Source organism: Oncorhynchus mykiss, chromosome 5, assembly GCF_013265735.2.
Source record: "Oncorhynchus mykiss isolate Arlee chromosome 5, USDA_OmykA_1.1, whole genome shotgun sequence".
In the NCBI taxonomy this organism is placed as follows: domain Eukaryota; kingdom Metazoa; phylum Chordata; class Actinopteri; order Salmoniformes; family Salmonidae; genus Oncorhynchus; species Oncorhynchus mykiss.
Genome location: NC_048569.1, coordinates 3,429,516 through 3,454,179, shown reverse-complemented (window position 1 = coordinate 3,454,179; position 24,664 = coordinate 3,429,516). Strand labels below are relative to the sequence as shown.

At 45.2% G+C, this 24,664-nt stretch overlaps 1 protein-coding gene across 2 annotated transcripts in view; it reads left to right on the top strand.

Moving 5' to 3' along the window:
- The first annotated feature begins 399 nt into the window (after window positions 1-399).
- Window positions 400-24,664, top strand: part of lpar1 (lysophosphatidic acid receptor 1) — a 61,614-nt gene continuing 37,349 nt past the window's right edge. The window contains exon 1 of one of the 2 annotated variants that reach the window (XM_021601520.2): window positions 400-696. The gene's annotated coding sequence lies outside the window, so the exon portion shown is untranslated. Of the gene's footprint in view, window positions 697-761; window positions 841-24,664 lie in introns of those variants that run through there. The other variant, XM_036976619.1, reaches the window with a different exon arrangement.

Here is a 24,664-nt window from a genome sequence, read left to right as displayed (position 1 = left end):
GCATAACATAAATCTAGCCATGTTGTTCAAAGCAAACTTTATCAGGAAATCATGCTGTCACCTGCTTAATTAAAAATAAAATATGCATTTTAAACTAATTAGGCATGCATGAGTAGCAGTTCTGTCTTAAATTAATTTTCAATTTGACTAGCTATGATGCTGCGTCATGTGATGCTCATTAGCGTCACTGTAGACCTAACGTTTGCGTGCCAATACAACGTTATTAAAAACAATCTTTCTATGTATTTAATCTTAGCCTATAATATCACAAAGAAAAATAAAACGACCTAAATTAGAACATATAGGAAGCTAATTGGTAAATAATACAATCGCGTGTCTCCCCCCCTCGCGCTACAAAAAAGAGTGTTTTCAATTATGCGCTCAAGAAAAAAGTGTGACGTCATACAGCGGTCCAGTCCCGTCGAGTGGCGAACAGGACTCTGAGACGCTGCAGAGGAGGACGCCAGGGAAGTAGAGAGCCACCATAACTATGCAATCACAAAAACACAGTCGTCTCTATGGACTGTAAAATGAAAAGATCACACATCCTCAACTTGGATTGGAAGAAACAACACATGCGACTCTGATGACCAACACAATAACGGAATTCACTTTTTGGAGTTTGGGAGTTCACTCCGAAATAATCTTTTGGCGTTTCAAGCAACAGTTTGTAAATATCGCTGAGACAGAACGACTGTAAGTAGGAATTTATTTGTTTATCTCGAACTTAAAACATTTTAATCTCCAACGCGTAGCCTATAGATATTTACGAGATGTGTCCATTTTTCCTTCTCCCTCGCGCACCTTCAGCTGCATCTTCAGGTGTCTATGCAAACGTAGGTAGGTTGTTTTCAAAAGTCGAACTAGTATGTTACCGGCCACGTATTATCATTCACAATCAATTGACAACTGTTTAATGGTAGTTACCGCCGATGTCGTGTTCCTGGTCAACGTCTATTTAATATGTCTGGATCTCACGGCAGAAAACCGTACAGCTGAATCATAACTTGTTGCGCCTGTGCAGCGCCATGTCAAGCTATTTAATTTTTTACATTAGTTCAATATATGAATCTTCGTTTTTGCATCGACAAAAAAACAACAGATGAAATGTGGGTTTTAGAAAATGGGAATAACTGTTACCTGGGTTGATTGATTTGGGCAATTTTTTTCACTTTTTCTTCCATGAATCCTTGGTAGACTAATTATTCAGAATAAAACACCTGGGTCCTGTAATCCCCCAGGCTCTATCCTGTCGTCCTGTAATCCCCCAGGCTCTATGCTGTCGTCCTGTAATCCCCCAGGCTCTATGCTGTCGTCCTGTAATCCCCCAGGCTCTATGCTGTCGTCCTGTAATCCCCCAGGCTCTATGCTGTCGTCCTGTAATCCCCCAGGCTCTATGCTGTCGTCCTGTAATCCCCCAGGCTCTATGCTGTCGTCCTGTAATCCCCCAGGCTCTATGCTGTCGTCCTGTAATCCCCCAGGCTCTATGCTGTCGTCCTGTAATCCCCCAGGCTCTATGCTGTCGTCCTGTAATCCCCCAGGCTCTATGCTGTCGTCCTGTAATCCCCCAGGCTCTATGCTGTCGTCCTGTAATCCCCCAGGCTCTATGCTGTCGTCCTGTAATCCCCCAGGCTCTATCCTGTCGTCCTGTAATCCCCCAGGCTCAATCCTGTCGTCCTGTAATCCCCCAGGCTCTATCCTGTCGTCCTGTAATCCCCCAGGCTCTATCCTGTCGTCCTGTAATCCCCCAGGCTCTATCCTGTCGTCCTGTAATCCCCCAGGCTCTATGCTGTCGTCCTGTAATCCTCCAGGCTCTATGCTGTCGTCCTGTAATCCTCCAGGCTCTATCCTGTCGTCCTGTAATCCCCCAGGCTCTATGCTGTCGTCCTGTAATCCCACAGGCTCTATGCTGTCATCCTGTAATCCCCCAGGCTCTATGCTGTCGTCCTGTAATCCCCCAGGCTCTATGCTGTCGTCCTGTAACCCCCCCAGGCTCTATCCTGTCGTCCTGTAATCCCCCAGGCTCTATCCTGTCGTCCTGTAATCCCCCAGGCTCTATGCTGTCGTCCTGTAATCCCCCAGGCTCTATGCTGTCGTCCTGTAATCCCCCAGGCTCTATGCTGTCGTCCTGTAATCCCCCAGGCTCTATGCTGTCGTCCTGTAATCCCCCAGGCTCTATGCTGTCGTCCTGTAATCCCCCAGGCTCTATCCTGTCGTCCTGTAATCCCCCAGGCTCTATCCTGTCGTCCTGTAATCCCCCAGGCTCTATCCTGTCGTCCTGTAATCCCCCAGGCTCTATCCTGTCGTCCTGTAATCCCCCAGACTCTATCCTGTCGTCCTGTAATCCTTCAGGCTCTATGCTGTCCTGTCGTCCTGTAATCCTCCAGGCTCTATGCTGTCGTCCTGTAATCCTCCAGGCTCTATGCTGTCGTCCTGTAATCCTCCAGGCTCTGTGCTGTCGTCCTGTAATCCTCCAGGCTCTATGCTGTCGTCCTGTAATCCTCCAGGCTCTATGCTGTCGTCCTGTAATCCTCCAGGCTCTATGCTGTCGTCCTGTAATCCTCCAGGCTCTATGCTGTCGTCCTGTAATCCTCCAGGCTCTATGCTGTCGTCCTGGAATCCTCCAGGCTCTATGCTGTCGTCCTGTAATCCTCCAGGCTCTATGCTGTCGTCCTGTAATCCTCCAGGCTCTATGCTGTCGTCCTGTAATCCTCCAGGCTCTATGCTGTCGTCCTATAATCCTCCAGGCTCTATGCTGTCGTCCTGTAATCCTCCAGGCTCTATCCTGTCGTCCTGTAATCCTCCAGGCTCTATGCTGTCGTCCTGTAATCCTCCAGGCTCTATGCTGTCGTCCTGTAATCCTCCAGGATCTATGCTGTCGTCCTGTAATCCTCCAGGATCTATGCTGTCGTCCTGTAATCCTCCAGGATCTATGTTGTCGTCCTGTATTCCCCCAGGCTCTATGCTGTCCTGTCGTCCTCTAATCCCCCAGGCTCTATGCTGTCCTGTCGTCCTGTAATCCCCCAGGCTCTATCCTGTCGTCCTGTAATCCCCCAGGCTCCATCCTGTCGTCCTGTAATCCCCCAGGCTCTATGCTGTCGTCCTGTAATCCCCCAGGCTCTATCCTGTCGTCCTGTAATCCCCCAGGCTCTATCCTGTCGTCCTGTAATCCCCCAGGCTCTATGTTGTCATCCTGTAATCCCCCAGACTCCATCCTGTCGTCCTGTAATCCCCCAGGCTCTATGCTGTCGTCCTGTAATCCCCCAGGCTCTATCCTGTCGTCCTGTAATCCTTCAGGCTCTATGCTGTCCTGTCTTCCTGTATTACTCCAGGCTCTATGCTGTCGTCCTGTAATCCTCCAGGCTCTATGCTGTCGTCCTGTAATCCTCCAGGCTCTATGCTGTCATTCTGTAATCCTCCAGGCTCTATGCTGTCGTCCTGTAATCCTCCAGGCTCTATGCTGTCGTCCTGTAATCCTCCAGGCTCTATGCTGTCGTCCTGTAATCCTCCAGGATCTATGCTGTCGTCCTGTATTCCCCCAGGCTCTATGCTGTCCTGTCGTCCTGTAATCCCCCAGGCTCTATGCTGTCCTGTCGTCCTGTAATCCCCCAGGCTCTATGATGTCCTGTCGTCCTGTAATCCCCCAGGCTCTATGCTGTCCTGTCGTCCTGTAATCCCCCAGGCTCTATGCTGTCCTGTCGTCCTGTAATCCCCCAGGCTCTATGCTGTCCTGTCGTCCTGTAATCCCCCAGGCTCTATGCTGTCGTCCTGTAATCCCCCAGGATCTTTGCTGTCGTCCTGTAATCCCCCAGGCTCTATGCTGTCCTGTCGTCCTGTAATCCCCCAGGCTCTATGCTGTCCTGTCGTCCTGTAATCCCCCAGGCTCTATGCTGTCCTGTCGTCCTGTAATCCCCCAGGCTCTATGCTGTCCTGTTGTCCTGTAATCCCCCAGGCTCTATGCTGTCCTGTCGTCCTGTAATCCCCCAGGCTCTATCCTGTCGTCCTGTAATCCCCCAGGCTCTATGTTGTCATCCTGTAATCCCCCAGGCTCCATCCTGTCGTCCTGTAATCCCCCAGGCTCTATGCTGTCATCCTGTAATCCCCCAGGCTCTATCCTGTCGTCCTGTAATCCTTCAGGCTCTATGCTGTCCTGTCTTCCTGTATTACTCCAGGCACTATGCTGTTGTCCTGTAATCCTCCAGGCTCTATGCTGTCGTCCTGTAATCCTCCAGGCTCTATGCTGTCGTCCTGTAATCCTCCAGGCTCTATGCTGTCGTTCTGTAATCCTCCAGGCTCTATGCTGTCGTCCTGTAATCCTCCAGGCTCTATGCTGTCGTCCTGTAATCCTCCAGGCTCTATGCTGTCGTCCTGTAATCCTCCAGGCTCTATGCTGTCGTCCTGTAATCCTCCAGGATCTATCCTGTCCTGTAATCCTCCAGGATCTATCCTGTCCTGTAATCCTCCAGGATCTATCCTGTCCTGTAATCCTCCAGGATCTATGTTGTCGTCCTGTATTCCCCCAGGCTCTATGCTGTCCTGTCGTCCTGTAATCCCCCAGGCTCTATGCTGTCCTGTCGTCCTGTAATCCCCCAGGCTCTATGCTGTCCTGTCGTCCTGTAATCCCCCAGGCTCTATGCTGTCGTCCTGTAATCCCCCAGGATCTTTGCTGTCGTCCTGTAATCCCCCAGGATCTTTGCTGTCGTCCTGTAATCCCCCAGGCTCTATGCTGTCCTGTCGTCCTGTAATCCCCCAGGCTCTATGCTGTCCTGTCGTCCTGTAATCCCCCAGGCTCTATGCTGTCCTGTCGTCCTGTAATCCCCCAGGCTCTATGCTGTCCTGTCGTCCTGTAATCCCCCAGGCTCTATGCTGTCCTGTCATCCTGTAATCCCCCAGGCTCTATGCTGTCGTCCTGTAATCCTCCAGGCTCTATGCTGTCGTCCTGTAATCCTCCAGGCTCTATGCTGTCGTCCTGTAATCCTCCAGGCTCTATGCTGTCGTCCTGTAATCCTCAAGGCTCTATGCTGTATTCTTGTAATCCTCCAGGCTCTATGCTGTATTCCTGTAATCCTCCAGGCTCTATGCTGTTGTCCTGTAATCCTCCAGGATCTATGCTGTCGTCCTGTAATCCTCCAGGCTCTATCCTGTCCTGTAATCCCCCAGGCTATATGCTGTCGTCCTGTAATCCTCCAGGCTCTATGCTGTCGTCCTGTAATCCTCCAGGCTCTATAATGTCGTCCTGTAATCCTCCAGGCTCTATGCTGTCGTCCTGTAATCCTCCATGCTCTATCCTGTCGTCCTGTAATCCTCCAGGCTCTATGCTGTCGTCCTGTAATCCTCCAGGCTCTATGCTGTTATCCTGTAATCTCCCAGGCTCTATGCTGTCCCGTAGCTCTTACAGATTAGTTCAGTCTTTTGCTTAAACATTGTCTAGGACAGATTGATAGTCATCAAACATTCCTGTTGGTTTTTGGCATGTCCCCAAAGTCTACGCCTTGGTGTAGTCTCTCTCTGGCTCTGAGAGGCCTGTGTTCAATGCTGGGTGCCGATCTGAGGTCTCAATAACAATGGTTTGGACATTTGACAAAAGTAATCCTTTTTTTTTTTCACTTTGTTTTGCTTTGAATCAGAACTACCTTTATTTGCCAATACATTAAGATGTACATGGATTTGATATGGTGCTGACAACGCCTTAAAATTAACTGAATATTGAAAATAGAATTTGTCAGATCCTGTCATCTAATACATGGACTACATGACCGAAAGGATGTGGACACCTGCTCGTTGAACATATCATTCTAAAGTCATGGGCATTAATATGGACTTGCCCCCATCCCCGCCCTTTGCTGCTATAACAGCCTCCACTCTTCTGGGAAGCCTTTCCACTTGATGTTGGAACATTGCTGCTATAACAGCCTCCACTCTTCTAGGAAGCTTTTCCACTTGATGTTGGAACATTGCTGCTATAACAGCCTCCACTCTTCTGGGAAGCCTTTCCACTTGATGTTGGAACATTGCTGCTATAACAGCCTCCACTCTTCTGGGAAGCTTTTCCACTTGATGTTGGGACATTGCTGCTATAACAGCTTCCACTCTTCTGGGAAGCCTTTCCACTTGATGTTGGAACATTGCGGCGTGTCCAACAGCTTTAGTGAGGTCGGGTACTGATGTTGAGTGATTAGGCCTGGCTCGCAGGTGGCATTTCAATTCATCCCAAAGGTGTTAACCCCATCTAAGGTTAGGGCTCTGTGCAATCCAGTCAAGTTTTTCCTCTTCGATCTCGACAAACAATTTCTGTTTGGACCTCGTTTTTCTGCACGGGGGAATTGTTGCCACAAATTTGGAAGCACAGAATCGTCTAGATTGTCATTGTATGCTGTAGCGTTTAAGATTTCCCTTCACTGGAACTAAGGGGTCAAGCCCGAACCATGAAAAACAGCCCCAGGCCATTATTCCTCCTCCACCAAACTTTACAGTTGGCACTACGCATAGTCTTCTCCTGCCATCCACCAAACCCAGATTTGTCCGTCGGACTGCCAGATGATGAAGCGTGATTCATCACTCCAGAGAACGTGTTTCCACTGCTCCAGATTCCAATGGCGGTGAGCTTTACGCCTCCCCAGCCGTTGCGTGCGTGGCAGAACAGTTTGTAGGACAAACCGTTCCAGATGATTTTGTGAGAAGACCGTTTTTCGTGATGTCTCATGGTCTGTGCAGACACCGCTCTGTCATCTTTCACAGCAGATGCAAAAGTGCGATATAGGCAGATGTGGTAGCTTGAGACATTTGTTTAGTATTATGCTATTTAGATTTCCGCGGGGGCGTAGACATCGACCATAGCAGGTTAAGTGTTAAAATTTGCCTTCTGAAAATGTATCTGTAATCGGCTTTATAGCCGCTAGTCGGAAACACTGCATGGGTTTCACCACGTTAACACAGTGGGCATCATAGTAAGAAGACCCTGGTATGGGTTTCACCACGTTAACACAGTGGGCATCATAGTAAGAAGACCCTGGTATGGGTTTCACCACGTTAACACAGTGGGCATCATAGTAAGAAGACCCTGGTATGGGTTTCACCACGTTAACACAGTGGGCATCATAGTAAGAAGACCCTGGTATGGGTTTCACCACGTTAACACAGTGGGCATCATAGTAAGAAGACCCTGGTATGGGTTTCACCACGTTAACACAGTGGGCATCATAGTAAGAAGACCCTGGTATGGGTTTCACCACGTTAACACAGTGGGCATCATAGTAAGAAGACCCTGGTATGGGTTTCACCACGTTAACACAGTGGGCATCATAGTAAGAAGACCCTGGTATGGGTTTCACCACGTTAACACGATGGGCATCAGTATCACAGGGACGTGAGGCAGGAAGTAGATTAAAGGCACCTCGGTGGTTTTCTAAATGGCTTGCCCTTTTATAGGGGTGTGGTCTAAAGTAGTGTACTATATAGGGCTCTGGTCTAAAGTAGTGTACTATATAGGGCTCTGGTCTATAATAGTGCACTATATATGGAATAGGGGCTCTGGTCTAAAGTAGTGCACTATATAGGGAATAGGCCCTGGTCTATAGTAGTGCACTATATAGGGAATACGGTGCAATTTGGGACTGTCCCTGTCTTTTTGTGAATGTGACAAATGATGAGTGGTGATAGTGATTGTTGGTGCTGTCAAACCAACCAGATGGGAAGAGCCTGCACCGGCCGGTAGGTCAGATGGAATGCAGGTCAGTCACAGGAGAGACCTGCGTCCTGTCCCAGCCTCAACCCCAGCCCCTTCCTAAGCTCTCCCAGGGATGGCTTCATGTTCATTGGGCAAGTAAACATGTAACACCCCTCACACTGTCTGTCTGGTGTATTATATACCCACGTCGGTCACACTCCATGCCAAACTTGGAGGGAGAATAACACGTGGTTACTCTGTAGTAGAGGTCAACCGATTAATCGGAATGGCCGATTTCAAGTTTTCATAACAATCGGAAATCGGTGTTTTTGGGCGCCGATTTGTATTTATTTATTTTTACACCTTAGTTATAGTAGTGGTAGTGACTGGTTATAGTAGTGGTAGTGACTGGTTATAGTAGTGGTAGTGACTGGTTATAGTAGTGGTAGCTACTGGATATAGTAGTGGTAGTGACTGGTTATAGTAGTGGTAGTGACTACAGTAGTAATGGTAGTGACTGGTTATAGTAGTGGTAGTGACTACAGTAGTAATGGTAGTGACTGGTTATAGTAGTGGTAGTGACTGGTTATAGTAGTGGTAGTGACTGGATATAGTGGTGGTAGTGACTGGATATAGTAGTGGTAGTGACTGGTTATAGTTATAGTAGTGGTAGTGACTGTTTATAGTAGTTGTAGTGACTGGTTATAGTAGTGGTAGTGACTGGTTATAGTAGTGGTAGTGACTGGTTATAGTAGTGGTAGTGACTGGATATAGTAGTGGTAGTGACTGGTTATAGTTATAGTAGTGGTAGTGACTGGTTATAGTAGTTGTAGTGACTGGATATAGTAGTGGTAGTGACTGGTTCTAGTAGTTGTAGTGACTGGTTCTAGTAGTGGCAGTGACTGGTTCTAGTAGTGGCAGTGACTGGTTCTAGTAGTGGCAGTGACTGGTTATAGTAGTGGTAGTGACTGGTTATAGTAGTGGTAGTGACTGGTTATAGTTGTGGTAGTGACTGGATATAGTTGTGGTAGTGACTGGATATAGTTGTGGTAGTGACTGGTTCTAGTAGTTGTAGTGACTGGTTCTAGTAGTGGCAGTGACTGGTTCTAGTAGTGGCAGTGACTGGTTCTAGTAGTGGTAGTGACTGGTTCTAGTAGTGGCAGTGACTGGTTCTAGTAGTGGCAGTGACTGGTTCTAGTAGTGGCAGTGACTGGTTCTAGTAGTGGCAGTGACTGGTTCTAGTAGTGGCAGTGACTGGTTCTAGTAGTGGCAGTGACTGGTTCTAGTAGTGGCAGTGACTGGTTCTAGTAGTGGCAGTGACTGGTTCTAGTAGTGGCAGTGACTGGTTCTAGTAGTGGCAGTGACTGGTTCTAGTAGTGGCAGTGACTGGTTCTAGTAGTGGCAGTGACTGGTTCTAGTAGTGGCAGTGACTGGTTATAGTAGTGGTAGTGACTGTATACAGTAGTGGTAGTGACTGTATACAGTAGTGGTAGTGACTGGTTATAGTTATAGTAATGGTAGTGACTGGTTATAGTAGTGGTAGTGACTACAGTAGTAATGGTAGTGACTGAATATAGTAGTGGTAGTGACTGGTTCTAGTAGTGGTAGTGACTGGATATAGTAGTGGTAATGACTGGTTATAGTTATAGTAGTGGTAGTGACTGGTTATAGTAGTGGTAGTGACTGGTTCTAGTAGTGGTAGTGACTGGATATAGTAGTGGTAATGACTGGTTATAGTTATAGTAGTGGTAGTGACTGGTTATAGTAGTGGTAGTGACTGGATATAGTTGTGGTAGTGACTGGATATAGTTGTGGTAGTGACTGGATATAGTTGTGGTAGTGACTGGATATAGTAATGGTAGTGACTGAATATAGTAGTGGTAGTGACTGGTTCTAGTAGTGGTAATGACTGGTTATAGTTATAGTAGTGGTAGTGACTGGTTATAGTAGTGGTAGTGACTGGATATAGTTGTGGTAGTGACTGGATATAGTAGTTGTAGTGACTGGTTATAGTAGTTGTAGTGACTGGTTCTAGTAGTGGTAGTGACTGGTTATAGTTATATTAGTGGTAGTGACTGGTTCTAGTAGTGGTAGTGACTGGTTATAGTTATATTAGTGGTAGTGACTGGTTATAGTAGTGGTAGTGACTGGTTATAGTAGTGGTAGTGACTGTATACAGTAGTGGTAGTGACTGGATATAGTAGTGGTAGTGACTACAGTAGTAATGGTAGTGACTGGTTATAGTAGTGGTAGTGACTGGTTATAGTAGTGGTAGTGACTGGTTATAGTAGTGGTAGTGACTGGTTATAGTAGTGGTAGTGACTGTATACAGTAGTGGTAGTGACTGGATATAGTAGTGGTAGTGACTGTATACAGTAGTGGTAGTGACTGGATATGGTAGTGACTGGATATAGTAGTGGTAGTGACTGGTTATAGTAGTGGTAGTGACTGTATACAGTAGTGGTAGTGACTGGATATAGTAGTGGTAGTGACTGTATACAGTAGTGGTAGTGACTGGATATGGTAGTGACTGGATATAGTAGTGGTAGTGACTGGTTCTAGTAGTGGTAGTGACTGGTTATAGTTATATTAGTGGTAGTGACTGGTTATAGTAGTGGTAGTGACTGGATATAGTAGTGGTAGTGACTGGATATAGTTATAGTAGTGGTAGTGACTACAGTAGTAATGGTAGTGACTGGTTATAGTTATAGTAGTGGTAGTGACTATAGTAGTAATGGTATTGACTGGTTATAGTAGTGGTAGTGACTGGTTATAGTTATAGTAGTGGTAGTGACTGGATATAGTTGTGGTAGTGACTGGATATAGTAGTTGTAGTGACTGGATATAGTAGTGGTAGTGACTGGTTCTAGTAGTGGTAGTGACTGGTTCTAGTAGTGGCAGTGACTTGTTCTAGTAGTGGCAGTGACTGGTTCTAGTAGTGGCAGTGACTGGTTCTAGTAGTGGCAGTGACTGGTTCTAGTAGTGGCAGTGACTGGTTCTAGTAGTGGCAGTGACTGGTTCTAGTAGTGGCAGTGACTGGTTCTAGTAGTGGCAGTGACTGGTTCTAGTAGTGGCAGTGACTGGTTCTAGTAGTGGCAGTGACTGGTTCTAGTAGTGGCAGTGACTGGTTCTAGTAGTGGCAGTGACTGGTTATAGTAGTGGCAGTGACTGGTTATAGTAGTGGCAGTGACTGGTTATAGTAGTGGTAGTGACTGGTTATAGTTATAGTAATGGTAGTGACTGGTTATAGTAGTGGCAGTGACTGGTTATAGTAGTGGTAGTGACTGGTTATAGTTATAGTAGTGGCAGTGACTGGTTATAGTAGTGGTAGTGACTGGTTCTAGTAGTGGTAGTGACTGGTTATAGTAGTGGTAGTGACTGGTTATAGTAGTGGTAGTGACTGGTTCTAGTAGTGGTAGTGACTGGTTATAGTTATAGTAGTGGTAGTGACTACAGTAGTAATGGTAGTGACTGGTTATAGATATAGTAGTGGTAGTGACTGGTTATAGTGGTGGTAGTGACTGGATATAGTAGTGGTAGTGACTGGATATAGTAGTGGTAGTGACTGTATACAGTAGTGGTAGTGACTGGATATAGTAGTGGTAGTGACTGGTTATAGTTATAGTAGTGGTAGTGACTGGTTATAGTAGTGGTAGTGACTGGATATAGTAGTGGTAGTGACTACAGTAGTAGTGGTAGTGACTACAGTAGTAGTGGTAGTGACTGGTTATAGTAGTGGTAGTGACTACAGTAGTAGTGGTAGTGACTGGTTATAGTAGTGGTAGTGACTGGTTATAGTAGTGGTAGTGACTGGTTATAGTAGTGGTAGTGACTGTATACAGTAGTGGTAGTGACTGGACATAGTAGTGGTAGTGACTGGATATAGTAGTGGTAGTGACTACAGTAGTAATGGTAGTGACTGGTTATAGTAGTGGTAGTGACTGGTTATAGATATAGTAGTGGTAGTGACTGGTTATAGTAGTGGTAGTGACTGGATATAGTAGTGGTAGTGACTGGTTATAGTTATATTAGTGGTAGTGACTGGTTATAGTAGTGGTAGTGACTGGTTATAGTAGTGGTAGTGACTGGATATAGTAGTGGTAGTGACTGGTTATAGTAGTGGTAGTGACTGGATATAGTAGTGGTATTGACTGGATATAGTTATAGTAGTGGTAGTGACTTGTTATAGTAGTGGTAGTGACTACAGTAGTAATGGTAGTGACTGGATATAGTAGTGGTAGTGACTGGATATAGTAGTGGTAGTGACTGGATATAGTAGTGGTAGTGACTGGATATAGTAGTGGTAGTGACTGGATATAGTAGTGGTAGTGACTGGTTATAGTAGTGGTAGTGACTGGTTATAGTAGTGGTAGTGACTGGATATAGTAGTGGTAGTGACTGGATATAGTTATAGTAGTGGTAGTGACTGGTTCTAGTAGTGGTAGTGTCTACAGTAGTAGTGGTAATGACTGGTTATAGTAGTGGTAGTGACTACAGTAGTAATGGTAGTGACTGGATATAGTAGTGGTAGTGACTGGTTATAGTAGTGGTAGTGACTGGTTATAGTAGTGGTAGTGACTGGTTATAGTAGTGGTAGTGACGGGTTATAGTTATAGTAGTGGTATTGACTGGTTATAGTAGTGGTAGTGACGGGTTATAGTTATAGTAGTGGTAGTGACTGGTTATAGTAGTGACTGGTTATAGTAGTGGTAGTGGTAGGGACTGGTTATAGTAGTGGTAGTGTCTGCAGTAGTAGTGGTAGTGTCTACAGTAGTAGTGGTAGTGTCTGGTTATAGTAGTGGTAGTGACGAGTTATAGTAGTGGTAGTGACTGGTTATAGTAGTGACTGGTTATAGTAGTGGTAGGGACTGGTTATAGTAGTGGTAGTGTCTACAGTAGTAATGGTAGTGACTGGTTATAGTAGTGACTGGTTATAGTAGTGGTAGTGACTGGTTATAGTAGTGACTGGTTATAGTAGTGGTAGTGACTGTATACAGTAGTGGTAGTGACTGGTTATAGTTGTAATGGTAGTGACTGGTTATAGTAGTGGTAGTGACTGGATATAGTAGTGGTAGTGACTAGTTATGTTAGTGACTGGTTATGGTTATAGTAATGTTAGTGACGGGTTATAGTTCTAGTAGTGGTAGTGTCTACAGTAGTAATGGTAGTGACTGGTTCTAGTAGTGGTAGTGGTAGTGTCTACAGTAGTAATGGTAGTGACTGGTTCTAGTAGTGGTAGTGACTGGTTATAGTAGTGGTAGTGTCTACAGTAGTAATGGTAGTGACTGGTTCTAGTAGTGGTAGTGACTACAGTAGGTATTAGTCTGAACATGAGAAAGTTGGTTTGGTGTCTCTAGATTTATATGGTTGATAAATGTTTTTTATAATTTGAATTTGTATTGAAATGCTTGTATTTCTAGCTCCAATAGTGCAGTAATATCTAACAATTTCACCACATATTCCCAAACAGATCTAAGTAAAGTAATGTATTTAAGAATATTTAAAATAAATGGACGCGCAATGTCAGAGCGGCAAAGACTAAGATGCAGTATATACATATGAGATGATTTAATACAAAATATGTGAACATTATTAAAGTGAACATTATTACGGTGAAGGATCTGCATTTGTCCATCAGGTATTCCAAGACGGGTGAATACTAGTGACCCACCACGACAACATCCGGTGAAATCGCACAGCGCTAAATTCAAAATACAAAAATCATAATATTAAACATTCATGAAAATACAAGTGTCTTACATCGTTTAAAAGCTTAACTTCTTGTTAATCCAGACGCTTTGTCAGATTTCAAAAAGGCTTTACGGCGGAAGCATACCATGCAATTATCTGAGGACAGCAGAGGCAGAAACTACAACTACTTGCTCAAAACAGCAGAGGCAGAAACTACAACTACTTGCTCATTTTTCAAAAACAAGCCTGAAACCCTTTCTAAAGACTGTTGGCATCTAGTGGAAGCCATAGGAACTGTAATCTGGGAGGAAGTCTTTTGAATATCCCATAGACTAGCATTGAAATGGCCTGTGACCTCAACAAATATTTTTTCCCGAATGGATGCTCCTTGCGTTTTCACCTGCCATATCAGTTCTGTTACACTCACAGACATCATTTTAACCTCTTGAGACTAGGGGGCAGTATTTTCATTTTTGTAAAAATAACGTTCCCAAAGTAAACAGGCTATTTCTCAGGACAAGATAATAGAATATGTATATAATTGACAGCTTAGGATAGAAAACGCTCTAAAGTTTCCAAAACTGTAAAAATATTGTCTGTGAGTATAACAGAACTGATATTGCAGGCGAAAGCCTGTGAAAAATCCAATCAGGAAGTGACACTTTTTTTTTTTTTTTTTTTACTTCTGCGTTCCTGTGCCTCCCTATTGAGCATTGAAAGGGATATCAACCAGATTCCTTTTTCTGCTTCCCTAATGTGTCTAGAGTCACAAGACATAGTTTCAGGCTTTTATTTTGAAAAATGAGCGTGAACGACAACATTGCGTCAGTGGTCAGATGGTGGCTCTCCGAGTGATTTGTGCGTAACAGACAAAGGCAGCCATTGTTTCTCTCGCTCCTACTAAGAAGCCAATTGTCCCGGGTTGATATATTATCGAATAGATATTTGAAAAACACCTTGAGGATTGATTATAAAAAAATGTTTGCCATGTTTCTGTCGATATTATGGATATAATTTGGAATATTTTTCGGGGTTGTTGTGACCGCAATTTCCAGTGGATTTCTCAACCAAACGTGAAGAACAAACTGAGGTATTTCGGCTATAAAAATAATCTTTATGGGACAAAATGAACATTTGCTGTCTAACTGGGAGTCTCGTGAGTGAAAACATCCGAAGCTCATCAAAAGTAAACGATTTAATTTGATTGCTTTTCTGATTTTCATGACCAAGTTACCTGCTGCTCGCTGGACATAATGCTATGCTAGGCTATCGATAAACTTACACAAATGCTTGTCTTGCTTTGGCTGTAAAGCATATGAATATTTTGTAGTAAGATTTGTTGTCTAAGAAGTTAACAGTTCTGTAAACTTCAGAGTGTTTTCTATCCAATGCTACCAATTATATGCATATCCTAGCTTCCGGGCCTGAGTAACAGGCAGTTTACTTTGGGCACATCAGTCAACCGAACTTCCGAATACTGCCCCCTAGCCCAAACAGGTTTTAACAAACTATAGTTTTGCAAGTCGGTTAGGACATCTACTTTGTGCATGACACAAGTCATTTTTCCAACAATTGTTTACAGACAGATTACTTCACTTATAATTCACTGTATCACAATTCCAGTTGTTCAGAAGTTTACATGCACGAGTTGACTGTGCCTTTACACAGCTTGGAAAATTCCAGAAAATTATGTCATGGCTTTAGAAGCTTCTGATAGGTGTACATGTTGATGTATTTCAAGGCCTACCTTCAAACTCAGTGCCTCTTTGCTTGACATCATGGGAAAATCAAAAGAAATCAGCCAAGACCTCAGAAATAATTTGTAGAACTCAAAAAAGTTCCCAATGCCTGAAGGTACCACATTCATCTGTACAAACAATAGTACGCAAGTATAAACACCATGGGACCACGCAGCCGTCATACTGCTCAGGAAGGAGACGCGTTCTGTCTCCTAGAGATGAACGTACTTTGTTGCGAAAAGTGAAAATCAATCCCAGAACAACAGTAAAGGACCTTGTGACGATGCTGGAGGAAACAGGTACAAAAGTATCTATATCCACAGTAAAACAAGACCTATATCGACATAATCTGAAAGGCCGCTCAGCAAGGAAGAAGCCACTGCTCCAAAACTGCCATAAAAAAGCCAGACTACGGTTTGCAACTCCACATGGGGACAAAGATCGTACTTTTTGTATAAATGTCCTCTGGTCTGATGAAACAAAAATAGAACTGTTTAGCCATAATAACCATCGTTATGTTTGGAGGAAAAAGGGGGAGGCTTGCAAGCCGAAGAACATCATCCCAACCGTGAAGCACGGGGGTGGCAGCATCATGTTGTGGGAGTGCTTTGCTGCAGGAGGGACTGGTGCACTTCACAAAATAGATGGCATCATGAGGAGGGGAAATTATGTGGATATATTGAAGCAACATCTCAAGACATCAGTCAGGAAGTTAAAGCTTGGTCACAAATGGATCTTCCAAATGGACAATGACCCCAAGCATACTTACAAAGTTGTGGCAAAATGGCTTCAAGACAACAATGTCAAGGTATTGGAGTGACCATCAAAGCTCTGACCACAATCCCATAGAACATTTGTGGGCAGAACTGAAAAGGCCTGTGCGAGCGAGGAGGCCTACAAACCTGACTCAATTACACCAGCTCTGTCAGGAGGAATGGGCCAAAATTCACCCAACATATTGTGGTTAGCTTGTGGATGGCTACCCAAAACATTTGACCCAAGTTAAACAGTTTAAAGGCAATGCTACCAAATATGAATTGAGTGTATGTAAACTTAAGACCCACTGGGAATGTGATGAAAGAAATAAAATCTGAAATAAATCATTCTCTCTACTATTATTCTGACATGTCACACTCTTAAAATAAAGTGGTGATCCTAACAGACCTAAGGCAGGGAATTTTTACTAGGATTAAATGTCAGGAATTGTGAAACTGAGTTTAAATGTATTTGGCTAAGGTATATGTAAACTTCCGACAACTGTACTTTCTTTAGGCACTGTAGGTAAGTCAAAAGGAGATTTCTCATGAGGTGTTTGTGACAAAACAGACATTGTGACACAGTGTGACTAACAGATATCTCACTAGGTTGTATTACCACCCAGCAGTATTGAAAACGGGTCTTTTCCGTCTGGGCTGTGTTTTTCAGAGTTTTCCTGCTTTAAAACTCAACAGAGGAACTCAGTCAGCAGAGCAATGCACTGGTTGAGTTAAACACAGGCTCTCTCTCTCTCACACACACACACACACACATACACATACATATACACATTCACACACACACACACACACACACACACACACACACACATGGTGCATGTCCAGTGTATTCAGGCCAGAGCTCTAGAGTTGAATTGGCTGATTCTCTTCTCCCCCAACACCCTGGCAGGAAGTAATGGGCCTCTGGGCTGTGCCTTGAGCACGTGCACATGTTTGTGAAAAAGCCTGGAGCCTCAGCGTGGGTCTTGTAATCGAATCCTTATCATTTACGCACAGCAATGTGGATGTGTGTGGTCATCTTATATGTTCACATTCCTTAGTGTCTCTATAGCAGCGTGACACAACAATTCTTGAACTATACTGAAAAAATATATAAACTAACCCTGTTTTGACCCCAGGAAGAGTAGCTACTTTGGCAGCAGCTAATGTGGATCCTAATTGAATACTAAATAAACAAAAATATGAAAGCAACATGTAAAGTGTAGGTCCCATGTTTCATGAGCTGAAATAAAAGATCCCAGAAAGGTTCCATACGCACAAAAAAAACATATTTCTCTCAAATATGATGCATAAAATTTGTTTACATCCTTGTTAGTGAGCATTTCTCCTTTGCCAAGATAATCCATCCACCTGACAGGTGTGGCCTTATCAAGAAGCTGATTGAACAGCATAATCATTACACAGATGCACCTTGTGCTGGGGACAAAAGTCCACTCTAAAATGTGCAGTTTTGTCACACAACACAATGCCACAGATGTCTCAAGTTTTGAGGGAGCGTACAACTGGTATTCTGACTGCAGGAACGTCCACCAGAGATTTTGCCAGATAATTTTATGTTAAATTATCTACCATAAGCCACCTCCAACATTGTTTTAGAGAATTTGGTAGTATGTCCAACTGGCCACACAACTGCAGACCACAAGTAACCACGGCAGCCCAGGACCTCCACATCTTCCTCCTTCATCTGCGGGCTGAGACCAGGAAACTGTTTTACACAACCTAATAATTTCTACACAAACTGTCAGAAACAGGCTCAGGGAAGCTCATTTTGTTCAGTATAGTCCTAAGCTATGTCAGGGGTTCGGCGGGGGTCTGTGTAAGTTAGGGGTTGGGGGGGGGGGGGGGGTCCTGTCTAAATACTATAAACTGTGGAATTCATGGGCTGTGCCTGAAATGGAGGACTTTGGGGGTTGGGTGTGTTAGCACAACTTAGTGTTATATCTGTCAGTATGTAAAACATTTCCATCTGTTCTGCTTTTATGAGTACGGCCTGACGCTATTTCAGATCCCCCTTAACAGCTGTTTGTAAAATAATGATGTAAAATCTTCCAACCTTCTGCATGGCTCTTGCTCAACACCGAAACAGCTGTGGTGAAAGGTATTAACAATCTGCTGTTGACTGCAGATTCTGGATCTCCCAGCGTCCTCTTTTTGTTTGTTTCTTTCTTGAGCGGATGGTCGGGGAGGCTGGAACATAATTACAAATCATTTGTAGACTGCAAATTGACCGCAAGAAGCCCAAACAGGTGTGTTTAACTAAAACACAATCATTATAAACGTACATCTCTATACGATCACGTGTGTCTCTATTACGCGTTGGAATACTTGGGAAAATATGTCTTCATTAAAATCACTTGGAGCTGATTTACTGGTGTTTTTACAGTCTATTGACCATCAATAACAAATAAAACATTTTGCTCAACTTTGGGGGGATAAATAAAACGGCCACCAGTTGGGGAACCCTGCCGTAGAAAACACCATCCTCCTGCAGTGTCTCAGAGAGCACACTGCTGCTGTCTAGATCACTCCATCCTCCTGCAGTGTCTCAGAGCACACTGCTGTCTAGATCATAGCATCCTCCTGCAGCATCTCAGAGAGCACACTGCTGTCTAGACCACACCATCCTCCTGCGGTGTCTCAGAGAGCACACTGCTGCTGTCTAGATCACTCCATCCTCCTGCAGTGTCTCAGAGCACACTGCTGTCTAGATCATAGCATCCTCCTGCAGCATCTCAGAGAGCACACTGCTGTCTAGACCACACCATCCTCCTGCGGTGTCTCAGAGAGCACACTGCTGCTGTCTAGATCATAGCATCCTCCTGCAGCATCTCAGAGAGCACACTGCTTTCTAGACCATAGCATCCTCCTGCGGTGTCTCAGAGCACACTGCTGCTTTCTAGATCATAGCATCCTCCTGCAGCATCTCAGAGAGCACACTGCTGTCTAGACCATAGCATCCTCCTGCGGTGTTTCAGAACACACTGCTGCTGTCTCTAGATCATAGCATCCTCCTGCGGTGTCTCAGAACACACTGCTGCTGTCTCTAGATCACTCCATCCTCCTGCGGTGTCTCAGAGCACACTGCTGCTTTCTAGATCATAGCATCCTCCTGCAGCATCTCAGAGAGCACACTGCTGTCTAGACCATAGCATCCTCCTGCGGTGTCTCAGAACACACTGCTGCTGTCTCTAGATCACTCCATCCTCCTGCAGTGTCTCAGAGCACACTGCTGCTGTCTCTAGATCACTCCATCCTCCTGCAGTGTCTCAGAGCACTCTGCTGCTGTCTCTAGACCACACCATCCTCCTGCAGTGTCTCAGAGCACACTGCTGCTGTCTCTAGACCACACCATCCTCCTGCAGTGTCTCAGAGCACACTGCTGCTGTCTCTAGACCACACCTGCGGTGTCTCAGAGAGCACATCCTCCTGCGGACCACACCTGCGGTGTCTCAGAGAGCACATCCTCCTGCGGACCACACCTGCGGTGTCTCAGAGAGCACATCCTCCTGCGGCGTCTCAGAGAGCACATCCTCCTGCGGACCACACCTGCGGTGTCTCAGAGAGCACATCCTCCTGCGGACCACACCTGCGGTGTCTCAGAGAGCACATCCTCCTGCGGCGTCTCAGAGAGCACATCCTCCTGCGGACCACACCTGCGGTGTCTCAGAGAGCATATCCTCCTGCGGTGTCTCAGAGCACATCCTCCTGCGGCGTCTCAGAGAGCACACGGCTGTCTCTAGGAGAACCAGTTGTTCCAATCTCTCCATTGGGAGAGTCCAGATCGGAGGAGTCTTTAGTCACATGCAATGTCCCACCATGATGTCCCACCGGGCTATGTTTCTGTCCGTCCTTTACAAGCTCCCTCTCGGCCAAATCCTCAGATTCCGTAACATCAACTTCCACGGCTGTGGAACTATGGGATTAACTTTTAAAAGCCTCAAAGTGTTGAAAGCCTTGAATGTATTGAGTCCCACCTCCATTTCTATCAATGAACCACCTCACACTCCACTGCTTGTCTTACTGAATACTCAATAAATTAGCAGGAACACTTAAGAGCAGTCCCCATTTTTTTTAGTGTGTGTGTGTGGATGAAAGAAACACTTAACACACGTCTGTCATTAATCAGGATACATCCCAAATGGCACCCTATTCCCTACTAGTGCACTACTTTTGACCAGATACTATAGGTTGCAATTTGGGAGTCTGTCTTGAGGGAGCTTTGTGTGCGAGCGTTGCAAAATACATTTACGTAAGCATGTTATTCAATCATTTCATCCTAACTGATCACGTGATCCTGCAGGTGAAGAAGCTGGATGTGTTCCCGTGGTTACACGTGGTCTGCGGTTGTGAGGCCGTTTGGACGTACTGACAAATTCTCTAAAATGACATTGGAGGCAGCTTATGGTAGAAAAATACTCTTCCTGGGGTCCACACATGGGACCAACACTTTACATTTCAGAACAACTTCTCATTTACAACTGCGACCTGGCCAAGATAAAGCAAAGCAGTGCGACACAAACAACAGAGTTACACATGGAGTAAACTAACATACAGTCAATAAGAATAGAAAAGTCTATACAGTGTGTGCAGATGGAGTAAGGCGCTAAGGCAATAAATAGGCCATAGTAGCGAAGTAATTACAATTTAGCTAAATCTTCGCTGGAGTGAGATGTGCAAGTAGAAATACTGGTGAGCAAAAAAAGTCTAACAATATGGGGATAAAGTAGGTGGATTGGGTGGGCTATTTACAGATGGGCTGTGTACAGCTGCAGCGATCGGTAAGCTGCTCAGATAGCTGATGCTTAAACTGAGTGAGGGAGATGGGAGTCTCCAACTTCAGTGATTTTTTTTTTTTTTGCAATTAATTCCAGTCATTGGCAGCAGAGAACTGGAAGGAAAGGCGGCCAAAGGAAGTGTTGGCTTTGGGGATGACTAGTGAGATATACCTGCTGGAGCGCGTGCTACGGGTGGGTGTTATGGTGACCAGTGAGCTGAGATAAGGCGGAGCTTTACCTAGCAAAGACTTATAGATGACCTGGAGCCAGTGGGTCTGACGACGAATAAGTAGCGAGGGCCAGCCGACAAGAGCATACAGGTCGCAGTGGTGGGTAGTATATGGGGCTTTGGTGACAAAACGGATGGCACTGTGATGCATCCAATTTGATGAGTAGAGTGTTGGAGGCCATTTTGAAAATGACATCGCCGAGGATCGTTAGGATAGTCAGTTTTTTACAAGGGTGTGTTTGGCGGCGTGAGTGAAGGTCGCGTTGCTGTGAAATAGGAAGCTGATTTCTAATTTTGGATTGCAGATGTTTTAATGAGTCTGGAAGGAGAGTTTACAGTCTAACCAGACACCTAGGTATTTGAAGTTGTCCACATATTCTAAGTCAGAACCGTTCAAAGTAGTGATACTAGTTGTGTGTGTGTGGTGAGGGCAGAAAACGGTTGAAAAGCATGCATTTGGTTTTTCTAGCGTTTTTAAGAGCAGTTGGAGGCCACGAAAGGAGTGGTGTATGGCATTGAAGCTTGTTTGGAGGTTAGTTAACACAGTGTCCATAGAAGGGCCAGATGTATACAGAAGTGTGTTGTCTGCGTAGAGGTGGATCAGGGAACCACCAGCAAGCAAGAGCGACATCATTGATATATACAATGAAAAGAGTCAGCCTGAGAATTGAACCCTGTGGTACCCCATAGAGACTGCCAGAGGTCTGGTCAACAGGCCTTTCCGATTTGAAATCTATCTGAGATGTAGTTGGTGAACCAGGCAAGGCAGTCATTTGAGAAACCAAGGCTGTTGAATCTGCCGATAAGATTACGGTGATTGACAGAGTCAAGCCTTGGCCAGGTCGATGAAGACGGCTGCGCAGTACTGTCTTTTGTCAATGGTGGTTATGATATTGTTTAATACCTTGAGCGTGGCCGAGGTGCTCCCGTGACGAGCTCGGAAACCGGATTGCACTGCGGAGAAGGTACGGTGGGATTCTAAATGGTCTGGTCGAAATGGTCGAAATCTGTTTAACTTGGCTTTCGAAGACTTCAGAAAGGAAGGGCAGGATGGATATAGGTCTGTAACAGTTTGGGTCTAGATTGTCACCTCCTTTGAAGAGGGGAATGACCGCGGCAGCTTTCCAATCTTTAGGAATCTCGGATGATACGAAAGAGAGGTTGAACAGACTAGTGATTGGGGGTTGCAACAATGGCGGCGGATAATTTTAGAAAGACAGGGTCCAGATTTTCTAGCCCAGCTAATAGGAGGTTTTGTAGCTCTTTCAGAACATCTGCTATCTGGATTTGGGTGAAGGAGAAGCTGGGGAGGCTTGGGCAAGTAGCTGCGTGGGGTGCGGCGCTTGTTGGCCAAGGTTGGGGTGGCCAGGAGGAAAGCATGGCCAGCTGTAGAGATGCTTATTGAAATTCTTGATTATCGTGGATTTATCGGTGGTGGTAGTGTTTCCTAGCCTCAGTGCAGTGTGCAGCCTGGAGGAGGTGCTCTTATTCTCCATGGACTTTAGTGTCCCAGAACTTTTTGGAGTTAGAGCTGGAGATTTCTGTTAGGAAAGGCTCGCTTTTAGAAACTGATTGTGTGTATTTTTTTTCCTCACTTCCCTGAAAAGTTGCATATCACGGGGGTTATTCGATGCTAATGCAGTACGCCACAGGATGTTTTTGTGCTGGTCGAGGGCAGTCCGGTCTGGAGTGAACCAAGGGCTATATCTGTTCTTAGTTCTACATTTTTTGAACGGGGCATGCTTATTTAAGATGGTGAGGAAATTACTTTAAAAGAACAACCAGGCATCCTCTACTGACAGGATGAGGTCAATATCCTTCCAGGATACCTGGGCCAGATCGATTAGAAAGGCCTGCTCGCAGAAGCTTACTATAACACGTTTGACAGTGATGAGGGGTGGTCGTTTGACTGCTGACCCATTACGGACGCAGGCAATGAGGCAGTGATTGCTGAGATCCTGATTGAAAACTGCAGAGGTGTATTTAGAGGGCAAGTTGGTCAGGATAATATCTATGGGGGTGCCCATGTTTACAGATTTAGGGTTGTACCTGGTGGGTTCCTTGATAATTTGTGTGAGATTGAGGGCATCCAGCATAGATTTTAGGACGGCCGGGGTGTTAAGCATATCCCAGTTTAGGTCACCTAACAGTACAAATTCTGAAGATAAATGGGGGGCGATCAACTCACATATAATGGTGTCCAGGGCACAACTGGGGCCGAGGGGGTCTATAACAAACAGCAACAGTGACTTATTTCTGGAGAGATTAATTTTTAAAACCAGAAGGTCGAACTGTTTGGGGACAGACCTGGAAAGTATGACAGAACTTTGCAAACTATCTCTGCAGTAGATTGCAACTCCTCCCCCTTTGGCAGTTCAATCTTGATGGAAAATGTTGTAGTTGGGTATGGAAATCTCAGAATTTTTGGTGGCCTTCCTAAACCAGGATTCAGACATGGCTAGGACATCAGGGTTGGTGGAGTGTGCTAAAGCAGTGAGTATAACAGACTTTGGGAGGAGACTTCTGATGTTAACATCGCAAAACCAAGGCTTTTACGGTTACAGAAGTCAGCAAAAAGTAGAGTGCCTGGGTACACACAGGGCCTGGGTTATCCTCTACATCACCGAGGAACAGAGTAGGATGAGGGTACGGCTAAAGGCTATCAAAACTGGTCGTCTAGGGCGTTAGGGGCAGAGAAATAAAGGAGCAGATTTCTGGGCTTGGTAGGGGCTTGCTTTTTTTTATCTTATGTTATAAAATTGCAAAGTTCTCTCTGCCCTCCGGAATTGCAGAAAACTTCCAGAAAACATTTTCTTTACGGCAAAATATGTAGATTTGCTGGAAATTATCTTTCCACCGTGAAGAGGGGGGCGACTAAAATGTTTTGTCGAGAGATGTGGGGGGGGGGGCAAAAGGCTAGGGCCGGCCCTGTCTGTGAACCTTTTGATGGGACTGTGTTGAAGTGAAGGGAGGACAAAAGCTTTCTATGCTTAACTGTGTGCAGACAGTCCTCCCTCTCTCTCTCTCCATCAATGGGATAAAAAGACCAGGCGGTGTGCATCCTAAATGGCACTCCATTCCCTATATAATGCACTACTTCTCACCAGATGCACATGGGCCATTTGGGACACGTCCATTCGTCTTCTCTTGTAGACAGGACCACCCTGGAGCACCCTGTGTCTAGTACTGATGAGGTCACAGCCTGCCTATTATCCTGTCGCTCCCAGAAGAGACAGAACAAAGGAACTCTTATCTGGTCGGGGATACAATTAAACACAGCCATTCCATGAGAATCAATGGATGCGTTCCCAAATGGCTCTCTCTTCTGTATTTAGTGCACTACTTTAGACTGTCACAGGGACTAGAGTTCCATTTGGGACACAGTACTTCCATCTGCCCAGCAGAAGGTGATACATGGATAATACATATCACTGGAGAGGAGAGGGGAGGGTATGGCTGTATTACATATGACTGGAGAGGGGAGGGTATGGCTGTATAGCATATGACTGGAGGAGAGGGTATGGCTGTATTACATACGACTGGAGAGGAGAGGGTATGGCTGTATTACATAGGAGAGGGGAGGGTATGGCTGTATTACATATGACTGGAGAGGAGAGGGGAGGGTATGGCTGTATTACATATGACTGGAGAGGAGAGGGGAGGGTATGGCTGTATTACATATGACTGGAGAGGAGAGGGTATGGCTGTATTACATATGACTGGAGAGGGGGGGGTATGGCTGTATTACATATGACTAGAGAGGAGAGGGGAGGGTATGGCTGTATTAC